Below are 15,811 nucleotides of genomic sequence, written 5' to 3' on the forward strand. Positions count from 1 at the left end.
AGGAATGGGGCTGCAAACCATTGACTTTGGCTACACGGGTATCGATTGCCAATCCATCACAGGCTTAAAGACCAATATTTTCCTAAAAGTGGCTTATCTGACTGAGATTCCACTTCCATGACTCATCTTTGTGAAGAGATAAAATGGCAACATGAAAGCAGAGCTGCAACGACAGCTGGAGAAAGCTCTGGTTTCCTTCACCTGAACCGAGGCCACCGCTCGGCCCATCGCGTCCAGAACGAACGCCGCCCTACTACGTTACGCCTAGCGGAGGAACGGACGCCGATTCCGCTCTTAGCCTTTTAGCGCGGAAGCGCTCGTTGTGGCGTACGGGGAGCGGAACGCGCCGCTCGGCGTGACCACGGGGAACGCTTTACCCAAGTCGGCGGGAAAACGCCGGCGGCGGCACGGGAGCGGCTAACGCCAGCAAGCAAAGTATTTCATCAAAACAAGCTGCAAGTTTTCCGCACCTGTGGTTTTAGAAGAGTAAACTCAACGCAGCAGTATTGTTCTTAACATAGAACAATGCAATCATTGTTGGCTCAGAAGCAAAACTGCACGCTACTCTGTCTGATGACAGCTCAAAGCTGATATTGTACAAGCCTGCCAGCGGAGAGAAGTAGAACATTACCTATGCGATTGAAAGGGTCCTCCTTATCTTCTGGCACTTCTCCCGGAACCTCGTGCCGCAAAACCAATTCTCCGGATGAAAATGAGCCAGATTAACAAGATGTTTTGCATGGCTTTGAGGCCCCGAAGGCGACCGAAGCTGCTCCGACGCAATTAAAGGACAACCGGAGGAACTCGGGCTTAAGTCATGCTGAGATGTAACGGCATGCGAGAGGAGGAGATGAGATCACGTGTAGTTCACTTCTAAGGACTAAAAGCTGCGTTCTTCCAGAAACGCCACAAGTGTGATCAGCCAAGACTAAGGACACCAGAGCTGATCACTTCCTACACCGCAGCAAGACCATTACACTCCTCCACATCTTGCTGCGTGCTGGCCCCACTCACCTAACGTGGTGGAATGAGTTCCTTCCCTCCCTCCCTCCCTCCCTCAGAAGTGCTCAGTCCCTCCCAGCAAAGGGTTTGAAAATGCATCTCTTGCAGACACTGACCTAACAGCTCTATAAATTTGCATTACATCATCTGCCACAACCACCTTTCCATTTCCTACCAGACTCAAATCTACAGGCCGCCATTCGCGTAACGCGAGAGCCGAAAGGCGATCCTCGACAAGCGAGCTGCGTCGACATTCGTGCGTCCGTATCGAAAACTTCGTCTGTTGGCGAACCGCACGCTCGGTTAAGGAAAGAAAAAAACTGCTCATCTCATACAGTGAACAAATGTAGAAACGTTAAAAAGTGGCACTTCATCAATACATGCAGGTAACCATGGCTTCGGGGCTAAAACGAAACGCAGCTTACCACGTGCCAGTAAGTCTTCGATACATGAAGAACAGCGTGACACGATGGCGCCAACGGAGATTCATTATACTGACGGGAGAGACCCGCTGTCGCACCTTCCACGTACCCTTTAATGAGCTACGTAAGGTGAATTGCTCCAGTAAATACCAGCATCTCCGGACAACACATCCAGGTTGGATAAAAATGTCAAATGAGCCAGTCGCCCTCTAATGTGCGACAGCGAACCCCCAGGTGCACACACGCGATTCAGCCAATCGTGACCCTCCTCTGTCCCACAGCTGGATTCGTGTCTACGTTGCGGAGGCAGCGCCCTTGCTTCGCTCCTGTCCGCGGAGCCGAGCGTCCTCGTTACCCCAGAGGACCAGCCACGTGCGTCCGAGAGGTCCGTCTTTACCCGGAGGAGCCCACCGAGCTACGGGTGCCAGCGCAACAAGCATTCGGCAAGCAGGCTGATGTGCTTTACACCACCTGATGACACTGTGCTTGGCCACTGGAAAGCTCTGTGCCCCTATACCTCTTTTAAAAGATAAAAAATAAATATATACAGTAAATATAAATATCGAAGGAATAGTGGTTCCAGCCATTATCAGTGTCAAGATATACCTTCACGCACACTAGGTAGACAGTATTGTTATTTAGGGTTACCCTTGGCCAAGGGTACTAAAGTAGGACTTCAACAGAGATGCTTTGACTGCAGGGTGAGAACTTTAACCAGTACGCCACCTGCTGCGCTGACACCGTCATAATCAGTAAGTTATCCAAAAAAATATTTTTTACATTATACTTTACTACGAGTCTATTGGTTTCATACGACCCCACTCAGAAGTAGGTCAGAAGACGCTTAGCTGGACCCTGAACGTGAACTCGACGCCGTTATTGAGAGTGGCTCCGCGTTCAATTATATACACCGGCTCCCACAAAACTAAGCGAGAAGAGCGACTGCCGTGTAATTCTTTTTCTGCCATTGTCAGCTCGTCGTGCCAAAAATAGAACCCAGCTGGAAACCATAGTGAAGTACTAACACTGAGCTGTTCAATTTCCACATTGTGCACAATCCAAAAGAATCTCAGCCCCCGGGGGAACTCCGGTTCAGACGCCCGCGTTCAGCTGGGGCGGTCTGCAGCCTAATTGATTTCAAGGATTTAGATAAATGGTCAATATTAAAGCGCTCGCAGCAGGAGCAGGGCAGTGACTCGGTGAACCCAGGAACGGTGGAGGACTAGACAGATTCGCCGTGTCTTTCTAAATCCGACGGCCGAACCGTCTTTTCGCCGCTGGGAAGCAGTCGCTTCAATGGCGCTACCTGTCAAGAGACCAAAATAGGAGTTCGTATCAGGCAGCAGACATCTTCGGCGCCCGTTGGACTGACGGCTGGGGCGATTCCCTTTAAGGAAGAGGGTAAAAAAAAAAAAACAAGCGGTGTACAATGTCAAGGTCTACTATACTGCACAAACTGGAGAGATTATGCACAAATTCCTGGGCCTGGAGATGAACTTCTTTTCATTTCCCCTTCTGTAGGTAGACACCGCTCTCATTAATGCTTCCCCGCCAAAGCAACAAGGAGAACCGAACGCGGCAGAGCACACGCTCAAGGAAAGACACAGCGGCTTCGGCGAGATGCCACCGCCCCTACCAGGCCTTCCACACCTCTACCTGCGGACGGGGCGGCGCACACCCGGGTTACTAGCACGACTCGGATTGCAAGTACTGGCTCCGAGGGACACTCCCTCCTCATAAATTCCAGCAGACCGGAGGACAGCTACTCCAGGGGCAGTTCTCGCCCTCGAGCAAACCCCAACACACTGTCCAGAGCCTCACCGGATCGTATCGAGCGTTCCCAGCGAGCAACCTCGGAGAGCCAGGAGTTCGGGGTGGGAAGTGCCGCTGGTCCGGCTGAAAACCGAACGTTCGCGTTGGCTTTGTAACCCGCGAGAGACCACAGCGAAATGAAGAACGCCAACAAACGCCACAGACGACAAACGGACGTTCTCAGACATAAAGCGCGTTAGAAAAATACACGACATTCTATTCCTTCATAAAATACGTACCCTCTTTTCCCGATGGGTATCATAAATTCGCGCTGGCCTCCGTTTCAGAGTAGGAAGCCCCCTCTACTGCAATACCCATAAGCACTACCACCTGACACAAATAACGTTAAAATAATCGGTGCTTTGACCAAAAAGCCAAACGGCGAGTGACCGTCTTATGTACGTAGCCTGGTAAGTTTAGTTACAGCCTACACGGCTTAATGCGGCGCAAAGGTACCGCGTCCAAGTGAACTCGGAGCAAAATCATCTTGAAACAAACGTAGCCGGCGCCATCGTGTCCGCGCGAGTTCATCCAGTAGGCTCTCGATGCGGTGTTTTAAATTAGATGAGTACCGATCGCGCTACCCGAGAGAGCACTCGAGGAAGGAGCGCATGCAGTGCCTCCACAGGGTAGGCGACATTATCGCATTTCGCAGGAGCGGGCGCGCTGCATGAGATGACAGCAGCCTCCTTATCGGGGCAGCCCCGCCTCCCGCCCCGTTCTCGGTGCCGTTTATGAATTATGAAAGGCACCGGGGCAGGACTCTTATGTTAAGAGCAGGAGAGGCCACCTAAGGCGCCGCATGGGGGTATGTCCCTCGTGTGGTATAATCCCCCCCCCAAGCCATTTCCTGACTCTCACATCTCATGTTGTCATTGAAAAAACAAGACATGGTCAGGAGGCACATTGTAATCAAGTTTTCATACACTAGATTTAAGACTTACAGCATTGTACTGTAACAGGATAAATCAGATGTTAAGTTAATGAGCTGTGCTTAGACGGGATTAAAAAACATCCATGGAAAGAAACCGGAAACAGTTCTGCCTGTTTATACAAACTGTTTACTGAAGGAAGTGCTTAATTCAGTGTTTACCTTAAGCAGTTTACTTGTAGAAGATGACAATTTGTCCGGGATCTAAACCTATAACCCCGTGACCCCTCAGCACTTCACGAACACACAGCTCATGACGATCTGACCCACACGCTAGACAACATTAATAATGATCGCAATCACTCGTTTCGATTTAGTGATTTTGTTTTGATTTTGTCATTTAGCGGAAAACTTTGTGCAAAACAGCTCGCGATGTGAGGTTTATACAATAAGCCAAGCACGGTGATTTTACCCAATGTTTTCACAGAACAGGCGTCCCGTCCTGGGTGTGTCCCCTCCCCCTCCGGCCTTACGCCCTGTGTTGCCGGGTAGGCTCCGGTTCCCCGCAACCCCATATGGGACAAGCGGTTCAGAAAATGTGTGTGTGTGTGTGTGTGTTCTCTCAGAGTGGGATACTACAGCTGGAGGCGGGATTCAAACCCAGGTCTTTCAATTGCAAGGTGATGGCTCCAACCACCTCACTACCACCTACTGCTCTTTACTGCTTCTAAGAGTACAGTTTAGTGCATTTTGTATGCAAATAGACCGCATTATAGTAAAAAGCAAAACTGAAAGAAATGTACAGGGAAGCAACTCCTATCCATGTAAGGGGTTCCACCTCTGGTCCACGCTGGAGTCAGCAAATTCTGCTGGACAGGTTTTTTTTTTTTTTTTTTTTTTTTTTTTAAAAACCAACCTTATTTAAAAACTCTTAATTAAATTTCCATTTCTGGTGATCAAAAATTCTATGCAAATCTATTCATGGAATTAACAATATGCTCGGCTGTTTGAACAGGATGTTCAGAAGACAGAGAAAGAACAAGAACAACTCATTAATTTTTCTTTCTCCCGTTCTGTTCAGCGGCTCCTTTCGCTGTCCACGGGAAGGGCAGACAGCAGGCAAGGAGGAGCTCACCATCAGAGTGAGCAGGGATTCAAAACAAGCTGTTAAGTTGTTGGGCGCGGGGAAGGTGTGGGGTCCGCTCGAAACAGGGAGGCATCGGCACTAACGGGGTGAAACCGAGCCAGCAGGCAGCACAGTGGTTAGGGTTGTCGCTTTCCACTTGAAGCCTCCAGGTTCGAATCACACTGCCGCTGCAGGACCCTTGACCGAGGTACCTGATCTAGTAAAAACACCATACTTCATAAATGAGTATATGACCAAGTTAAGCGTACAAACCTTAATGCCAGTCCATCGCAAGGCACCCCAAGCAGGACTCGCACCCCAGACCCACCGAAGAGCAGGACCCAGTCAAACCCACCACACCCTTCCAATAAATAAAGAAATAATAAATAAATGGAAAACCCACACAGAGACTGATGATTCAGATCAAGAGTGTGGCATGAGGAGAAGACTGCTCGAAGCAAGGGTTTTCTTCCTGTTACTCCAGCAAGTGTCAGCAGTGTGGTGCACGTGGCCTTGGTACCCTCTCCGCCCCATTAGGGCTTTGCTTATCCACCCCAGCTATGCCTCTGGAAAGAGGCACAGGACAGGGGAAAAAGAATGGTCCTGTAAAACGTAAAAGTCCTTTATCGGGGAACTAAAACAACAATGGCGCGGGCAGCGGAACCACACAGCGGTGGCTGAAAGGAAAGGGGGAGGTCAGCAGGAACGGAGAAAGAGTGCTGAAACGTAGGCTGTGCCGGAGAGCGGCTGACGCGCTCCAATTCTCTTTATCTGTGGAGCCCTCTGTCTAATTCAGGCTATTCAGCATGGGCTTAGCGTACCACTTCAGCCCGGGCGATGGCGAGCCCAGGAGCCCTCGTCATTACAGCCCGACCACGGTCTCGTCCAGAGCACGGCCGCACTTGCAGCCGTTTTTATTATCTTTAGAGTGTGCTTTTGGACCGAAGATGATTTGAGACCCCAGCACCTCGTGAAAACTCCCCTACTAGCCCCCAATCTTCATTCTCCCACCCCACTTGCACAAACCTGACCAATGGACTGGCACTTATCGCATTAGAACTGGTATATAGCATCCCCTCCCATGGTGCTCACCGGATCGCGACTGGCCGCCTTCCGCTCGTTTCTATGGCAATGCTGGTGGAACCGCCACACACGGAGGGAAGAAAATAGCCCGCAACACACAAGTGCTCCTGGCCGGCAGCCCGGAGTGCAGGGACCACTTGGCAGCACCGGAGAGATGAGCACCACCTTTCATTCCCAAGTCGGCTGCACTCACCGGGCACTGAATAACAATTCCCAAACTAAATTACCGAGTCTTATTTCTTAAGTGTTAGAGTGATGCCTACAAAACAAAATGAGATGGGCAGCAGGGAGGGGGGAGGGGGGAATCTCAAATTGTTAAAGGAAAGCAGGACTCCAGTGGTGTGGTGCTCAGAGATTCTGGGTGAGAGTGGTGAAGTCATGCCTGCTGCAGACAAACAAAAGGGTCTTTGGTTCAAGAATCTACTGGCAAAGAGGAAGAAGGGAAAAAAAAGTGGAGCAGGCATCGCTCAACTGTGCAAGACTTCCCCGGAAAGCCTCCCCAAAACAGAACACCAGTCTTCTAAAGCTACGTGTGACTAATGGCTTGTTGCGACGGTTTATTTTTGTACCCTCCGCAATATTTTCCACCAAACAAGTTTCCTCAAGTAACCATCCCGATTTTTCCGCTCAATCCCTCTCGCGCAGCTCGAAGAACCAATACAGATGTAATTCCAGAAAATCCCCTCAGACATCACGGTGGGAGCGAGACAAGGCGCGTCAACGGAACATCGCGTGAGCGTTGCCGTTATAGGCTATTCGCGTTTCTGCGCCGGCCCCGTTACTTCTTTTCACTTTGGGTCTGTCGCACGCCACTGGGGTTAAGTGCCGATTGTAAAAAGTGCTCTTTCGGAGGGAACGTTCCTTAGCCGAAGAGGAGCCGGACACCCGCACGACGAGAGCGTGCGCGCACACAAACACGAACGCATACCATGCCGCTCAAGGGCAGAGGTTCAACGGCTGGGCTCCTTGGCTCAGACTTGGCTTGGTTCTTGAACAACAACTCCCAACTAGAAGGACACACAGCCACTTCAAGAGCAGAAAAGTGGCAGCGAACTGGACGCATCCAGACACACTACATGTCTGTCCAGTACGTTCAATATATAGTCGTTCAATACAAAGGCGAGTCTACCGGAAGGCATCAACAGTCAACTCAACACCAAACAGGAGTAGTTCTTCGAGATGGTTAGGAGTGACACTCACGCCACCTGGATCAGGACGTTAAGCGTTAGCTTTTAGCTGCAAACTTGGTTCCTTCGGGTCACAAAAAGCCCTTTCTTACCCTGGGGCAGCCCCACAGCCCAGCTCATACACCACAACTAAGGGGACGTTATTACCATCATTTCATGCTTTCCTTCAAGCTTACGTACAACGTGAGGTTCGTTCACTAAACTACTTTCAATTATTTACCCGTTAGCAGATCCGAGTTATTTTTACCGGAGCAATTCAAAGCAAGCACCTTGTTCAAGGGTATTACTGAAGGAGTGAGGATTTCACCTGGATGCTTTGGCTGTAGGGTGACAGCTCTAACCACACCAGCACCTGCTCTTCCCATAAGCGACACGAGCAGTTAGGCTGGAGACAGGACACGCCGAGGTGCTCGAAACGTTAATTTACGCAGCTTGTTTATCTTTAGTACGGCAGATCTTACGGGCATCTCGGAAGCTTTCGGTCAAACCCATCATCGCAATCCCATCGTTGCGGGCAGTGTTTCACGGGGTAGGGAAACCCAGATGTTCAATGAGGAGATCACCTGCAGGCAGTGGCCAGCGCACAGAAGAGCCCCCAAGTAGGAGGGGGGGAAACCCCTGCAGACATCCGGCCAACCGCAGCCATCAACCACCCAGGACCTGAGATGAAGCCAGGCGAAGGGGCGTTCGGGCTACAGAACTCTTCAAAGTTCTTTCCCACCGCCTGGAGAGAACATTAACTTCCTGCCTCGAGAAACATCGCATAAATCTTCAGCTTATGAAAGAAATTTTCCCAATCAAAACACGCGTCGCACGCAGTATATCCGACACGCGTTTCAGATTGGTGGAAAGAAGCCCTTCAAAATTAACCCTTTCCTCTCCGAAAGCAACGGCAAAAGACCGGAATATACGGTTTTCTGGTTGTTCCCAAGAGAGCGCATTTTGCAAACGCAAGCGTTTACGCCATGTCCACGTACACACGCAGACAGATGAATGATTTACATTGCATTTATGGAAGAGGATGATACAATTCCCTACAGCACTGATTAGCAGGTTGTTCTTTCCATTAAAAAGAGACAATTAAAATGAAAACTTCACGTTTGCTTAAAGACCAAGTAGGGTTCCGTGCTTTTAAATGTTTAAAGTCTTCCTGAACTATTTAAAGGCACTTTGAAATATTTACAGACTTAATCAAATGTTTCCTAAGAAAAGTGTTAAATATTTAAGGGCAGAATAAAATCCATTAGAGGCCCTTAAATGGCAGCCCGGGACCCATGTGGGCAGCGTGCGATGACTGCGGAGACCCCATCAGGCCAGGGAGCCACGTGATGGAAACATTTCTGATATGACAAAGGAGGGAGCAGGCACAGAGAGGGGGGGGGAGGTAACTGGGGGCAATGGATGCAGGTCAGAGCCAATGGCTTGAAACGGTCGCGTCCGACACGGCACGGTCCATAAAACACTCCCGCGTCGGGTCCCTTTCTACCTTCCCACGCTCGCAGCCGATCGATCCGCGTCGGGTGATCCCGCACTCTGCGGCAAAGTGCATCCCTTCCCCCGACTCAAGGGGTCGTTTAAATATTCACGCAGTCCTTCTGGTGCTTCGGTCAAATATTTTTGAGGTCACGTCTAAGCCTACGATCCGAGCACCGCAGCGGGTCTGGAAAGCCTCGGCGGACGTCTCTCGGGGACTGTCGGATTACGGGCGACTGAGTTGAGGGGCAAGAGGAGAAAGGGAAGGGCTGCGATGTGGTTAAAAAACTGAATCTGCGGTCAGCAGGTTGAGGTTTCAAGTTCCGAAATATAACCGGGAGCAAGACACTGTCTGTAAACAAGTAAAGACTGAAACGTATAAGCGTGCACGCGGATTCACGGCACTGCGCTACAGCTGCGATCCGAGCCGCTGCTTCCAGCTTCAAGGCGAGTTCGGGTGCATGCGAGCGCAACAAGCGCTGCGGCCATCAGCTCTGACGCTATCAAACCGTGCTGGAACCACAGGTATAGACCAGGCCTGGAAAAGATTGTAGATTAGCACAATAAAGCTTTTCGGGATCTGGAGGTTGGGGGGGGACACCTCTATTTTTGGGCCAGTCGGAGCGTTGAGAAATTCAATAACTTTGCAGGCACTAACAAACAATCCAATCTAGAACGTGTCAGGAGTTATACGGGTAATTATTCAGGCGATTGTACTTTACGCGGCATGAAGGCGGCAGCATCAATGCCAACGTTCCTTGCAACAAGAACGTCTAGAGCAAAACACAGGAACTTTATTTTCCCTTTCAAGGGAAGAGGAACTGACCCAAAAAATGAAAACTTGGAAAGGACGGAGAATCAGCCTTCTCAATGATTTATTCCTCAATACCTAGTAAACAGAGCCAAGTTGTGAGGGAGGCCTTAAAAGACACTTAAACGGATCAGCGTGAATAATAAATGGTGCGGACTTTGAGACGGGAGATGCACGATGAGAAATATTTTATAAAGCAGAGATTTCAAAGTTTCTCTGCTGCATAAATCCTATTAGGAGGTACAAGCGCTCGAGATTATTCTTCCAGTCCGGGGTTCTCCGTTATTGGGTCCACATGTCCTCGCACTGATAAAAAAATATTTTAACAAAATGAAAAATGAAAAATAAAAAGCTCAAGAATGCCACCGGTGAGTAGAAAGAGGCAGCCAGGCATTAGAAGGCGTAAACTGCTCCTCCACTTCCGCCTTCTGTGGGGAAAAAGAGCATTTCTGACACTTTTTCCTCAATGTTTAAATCGATGATCAGCGAGGACCTACACCTGCGGCACAGTTAATGTACCCGCAGCCTCCGCCCCCTTCTCCCTGTCCTTGCGCCGCTGCATTCCGTCCTTACACAGCTGTCCGTCACCCGATTTGCGCGCACGTCATCGAGCGGAAACGCACGTAAAAACAACCCGTTTTTAATCGGTTGTCAGAGATTAAATAAATGCAGCCAAAACACTTTGCAGCCCCGCAGCCTCTTTCGCAAGGCGAGACAGAGTGACTTCTGACAGCAGTTGGATTAATTCAGCAGAGGACTAATAAGCCGAAAGAACGCCGCGCGAGACAGGCGGTCTGCTGCCACTACACCATCACTATGGAACTGGAAAGTCTGAGGGTGTGTTTGGGTGACTGACATGGAGGGAGGGAGGTGTGTGAAGCGCTCCCCAGAGCCAGAAGTGGTGTCAGCAACCAGCACCACATCAAACTGTTCTGGATGCCTAGCCAGCCCCTTCTCAGCCTCAAAATACTTCAATCCGCATTCCTGCAGGAAAGGTCAGGGTGCTAGAGAACCACAGGATGCTCTCCAGGGGCCTCCAATTGGCAAGAAGGACCTAGGCTAGTTCTGAAGGTCAGCGCTTAACCACAGAAACATTCGAAGAACACATTCAATGACCATTTTAGCATCTGAGGATAGCTGAAACGGTCAAAAGATCAGGATTCCAACACGTAAAGCGAACTGAATTGTAGAGCAAAACTAAGCTCGAAATGTATTACATAATAAAAATTTTCAATATACGGAAGGGGAAAAAAAAAAAAACAGAATTGCAACAGTTGGTTACAAAATTAAAGGCGAAAGACTAATGAAAAAGGACTTTGTTTAGCAGAAGTCTTGCTGTTGGACAGGGCCGTCTCCAGGAGAAAGCAAAGCCCATTAGGAAGCATGAAGAATAAAGGGAGAATAACTAAACACAACTGTGTGCCTTTATACATTACCAGACCTTCAGGGTACGGATCACTTGCTCTTTTCTAGGAAAGAAAACAAACACATGATTCCAGCCGCAAACGGGAGCTTCGTCAGACTGGAACCGGAAGGTCGGCTTCGGTCGGACCCGACCGGGGGTCAAAGACGCCAACCGCGGTTTAGGGACGTTATCACTTTGTCTACAACAGACTGAGCTTTCGTTGTCTTTGGAGGGCAGTCCAACAAGGATTTGTCTTTTTTTTTTTTCCCCCCCTTATACATCATGTATGTGCATACATGTGAAAACGTGTACGTGAGAACACGCAAGTACATGAGCGCGAGCTTCCGAATGCTTGCCAGGGCCTTTGCGTGGTCTCGTGCATCCGCATGCCTACATGCAGGAGAACGAGACCTGTTCTTCCAGCTTCGTGTGAGGCCCAGCAGGAGGAGGCTGCAGCAGCACAGTGGCACAAGTAGACCGGGGTCTTTGCCGACCCACCGGGAGCCCTTCGCCCCGCACGCACGGCTGCGTGAGCAGCTGAACGGCCCTCCCGGCCTGGCAGAGGTAAGCAGATGTGCTCGGCTGACCTCGAGGTACAAGCATCCGGAAGAAACAAAAGAAACCATACGGTCTCTCCCACGAAACCCATGTAGTACAACGCTACGGGATCAGGTCATAGGATCAGCCAACACCCTGATGCGTTTACAGCAGTGCTTACACAATTCACGCTACATCTTTTACATTCACAGTGGTATTTCTGCGTCACCCCAGCAGAGTTATTTACACTTTAACTGGCACTGCATGACCATGGAACAGTTTACTGCAGACAAACTGACAATACTCAAAATGACATCAGATTGCCAAGGCCTTTCTCACACCAGGTTCATCCCCCCTAGTTATAGAAAGGGTACGGAAGGCAAACTTTGGAGAACGTTGACCGTGCAAGACCCCACGCAGTGCAATAAATGCTCCAGGAGTGTCGCTTTTATCAGCGTACAGCAAACCTAGAGGCGCACACACACCCAAGTGAAGAATACATGATCTGCTTTGGCAGAACATGCAAAGCAGCAGCAGGGGTCAGCTGGTGAAGGAGGTGGACTTAGGTAAACCTAACAGTTACCTTGTTCAACCCTTAGGGAAAACGACTGCTGCGACGCAGTACGAGATACCCAGCCTGAGATTTCTTGAACAAAGATCCAGCTGAGGAAACTTGAAATGTACGTAAACGAGTTACATCTTTAAAAAAAAACTAAAGTGTCCTTCTCAAAACAAAAAGTAGTCTAATTTAATTTTATGCGGTGAACCTTATTTGTATGTGACAATCACATCTGTTCAAAGTCAGGCTTGCAAACAATGAGGTCTGCAGGAATTGGAGATGAGTATCTGGAGTGGTTCTTCATACATATGAGTAATGCATCATTGTTGGAATTTTATATTAATCCATTTTATAGCCCCCCCCCCCCCCAAAAAAAATGATTAGTTGTGTTCGTGTTCATGAAAGCCTGTCTTCTGTCTGACCCTTAAGGATAGATGTCATTTTCACATCTGGTCATTTCTGCAGGAGTATGTACATGTATAATGTGCTTATCTGAACCCAGCCCTCAGCAGTCCAGTGGTTCACAAGGAGAAGAAGCCAAAGATGAGCGGAGGTCGCTCACCGAGTCATTCTGATGGAGATGCAACATGCCGAGGCAGCGATTCAGCGTGCGCTCCGGTTTCCAACGTGTCAGCAAATTCTCTACAAGGACCCACTACGTCCCCATAATGCCAGTGTGGTTGGTTGTGTGTGGGGGCAGCGCATCGCAGCTCCAATTACAGGAACATCTCCCTGTCCTTTGTCCAGATGAGAACCTGTCCATATCAGCATGGCCCTGCCAAAAGATCTCTTACCATGACTGCAGCGGCGAAGAGGCGACCTTCCCGCAAAGTGACATCCGTGGAGCGCATATCCACAGACCTCAGATGGCTGAACATGAAATAAAGCAGCAGTAACAGCTCTGCTGTCCTGCACAAATGGCAGTTCAAAGTGTCAGATTGTTATCCTCCAGCTCAGTGCGGACAGGGCCGTCTAACTCCACTCCCTCAAATCTAATTTATAGGTGACCGCAAAGAAACATAGGATCAATAATCTATGACAAAGGATCTACATGTATATTTAATTATTTAGTTCACTGCTGTTCTCCAAAGTGATTTACAGTAAGTTAGTTCTAACAATTTACCCATTTTTACAGCTGGATAATTTTTACCCAGGGTTACCCACCAATTAAGACTAAGCACCTTGCTCCACATCCACAAGAACCGGGATTAGACTTGTTCAAGCAATGCTGTTTTCTGTAGCACAGTTTGAAAGTGAAGGCTGGATATTAAAGAAGCAGGGTAAGGGAAAACATGGACTCCTTTCCACTGTGGAGCTGAAGTACACGTTTAAGGAAAATAAACGGATGAAAATTGGGTCAAATCGGGTCGGAACCCTGAACGCAACCACAAATAACACCGAGGTTCATACTCCGCACACGCCAAAGACGGGATTTTCGGGAAAAGACTGCCAAGCTCGGCAAAGACGGAGTGAAACAAAGAGAACAGGGAGCAAAGAGATGGACGAACTCAACCACAGCGACTACAGACACACCCCCATCAACCCCGAGCAGACAAGCGGTCGCCAAGTGCGGACATCAACCCAACGGCCTTGACGACGACGACAAACCGAGCATAGAACGCAAAGGGAAGAAGCTCTTTGGCCCATCCTGACTTTTCACCAAACAAGTTTTGTGATGGTGCACAAACTGTAGAGTCACAAAAACAAACGGTCGAACAAATTACAAGCACATCTATCTGCACGGCTGTCCTGCTCTAAACGAGTAGCGAGAAACATCCGAAAAGACAATCTGAATTTGCAGCAGAAACCAGATAAAAGCTGTTCAATTTTTTAAAAGCTATAACCATGCCCAAGTGTTTTTAGTGTCTGTACTAATGACGGAGCTTTAAATTACATGATTCACCAAAGCTAATGAGAGTGAGACACAGACTTAATGATGTGTCACGAAGCCTTTTGAGTTATTAGTGTTGGTAAGGCGAGAGATATTCATAGCATCAAACATGTTGTTTAATAAAGAGTTTATTTTTCTAAGAATAGGTTCGCTGGGACACGCAGTTTAGGGCACATCTGACGGATTAAAGCCAGCCTGTCGTAACAATCCGCCCTGGAGGTGCGAGATGGCGTACGAAGATTACAACAAACGGTTACTAACCTCCGGGCGCTCGCTTCATGTTGGGAGTTTGAGGATGTGATGGGAAAAGACAAGTGTGGGTATCTAAGGGCTTGAGTGCTTCCCCTTCCCTTTCCCCTCAGCATCCCCCACGGGACCCCTTACGTTATTGACGGATGTGTCCTTCGGGGCTTTTCCTAAGACCGTCGATGAAAACCGCGTCCCCGACCACACAAAGCAACACGCTAGCTCGCGAGCAACACGTAGGGGGACCCTGAACGAGCGGCACGGTCCCGTTGCTCCATCGCAACACGACGAACGTGACAACCCGCGATCGCAACCAAAATTAACACGTACGCGAATCCGAAAATGAAGACGCGCGTTTTGGTAGACATGCAAACCCATGCCCAACGAAGCAGAAAAACAAAAATGAGCAAGGGCACACACAGATGCGGGCGCGCGCGCGCACACACACATGCACACACACACACACACACAGTATCTAAAAACAAAGCTGGCAGGAGACACTGACAGGGGTGTTTTTCTGAAGAACAAACAGAGGCACACTTCTCGTTACACGGTGCGGGACTCCTCATTAATTCTGCATAGCGAACCTTCGTGGATTTTGTCTCGCACATTAAAGCAAAGACTGCTGGAATAGAGACTGTAGGGAGTGCGGCGGTGGCGTGGGGGTGGGGGGCACGCCTGCGGTTTCTCCTGCTGGTTTTCACGGGCTCCTTTTCAAATCCTCACAGACCTTGCCTTCGCGGGGAGGGGGAGGCACGGTGCCAAACCGGCGCTCCTTCGGCAAACGCCCGTGATGTAGCGCGGCGCCCCGCGGGGCCGGTCGCATCCGCAGAGCCGCCTCGCAGGGAGCAGGGGGGCGCGCGGGACCGAGCCGTCGCGCGCGGAGACAGCATGTAGGCAGAACGCGACGAACGTCAGCCGATCCCCGGCGGGGAGGGAGTGCCGGAGCGGAACCTGCGGACGGACTGGAAGACGTAAGCCTCCTCCTGCTGCAGGATTTATTGGGGCTGGAAGGCTTAAGAGGCGCGATGAGCCAAGTGCATTCAGGCGTCGACCCAAATTGTGAAAACCAAATGAGATGACTTAAGCTGGTGCAATATTTCTACCTGGGGAATATTTCGTCTGCTGTTTAGAACGCCGGGCTGCGCTCTCTGGATGCGCCGCGCTTCGCTTCCAGCGAAACTGCTCTTCGGGGAGCCGAAAGGCCTAGTTTAGACATGGGGGTGGTGCGGGTCTGGACCGGGCCACAGGGGCATTCAGGCGGAATATGGATGAGAAGCCAACGAGGCCGTTCCCACGCTCCACCTTGAAAGCTCTGAATGTGCCACTGGTTTCCCGCCGGTCGCGCCCCCTCGGGCAGTCACTTGACCCTTGACCCGCACAATA

At 49.8% G+C, this 15,811-nt stretch overlaps 1 protein-coding gene across 3 annotated transcripts in view; it reads right to left on the reverse strand.

Moving 5' to 3' along the window:
* Positions 1–15,811, reverse strand: part of usp43a (ubiquitin specific peptidase 43a) — a 90,967-nt gene that overhangs the window by 63,996 nt on the left and 11,160 nt on the right. The window lies entirely within an intron of this gene.

Source organism: Scleropages formosus, chromosome 20 (genome assembly GCF_900964775.1).
Source record: "Scleropages formosus chromosome 20, fSclFor1.1, whole genome shotgun sequence".
Lineage (NCBI taxonomy): Eukaryota > Metazoa > Chordata > Actinopteri > Osteoglossiformes > Osteoglossidae > Scleropages > Scleropages formosus.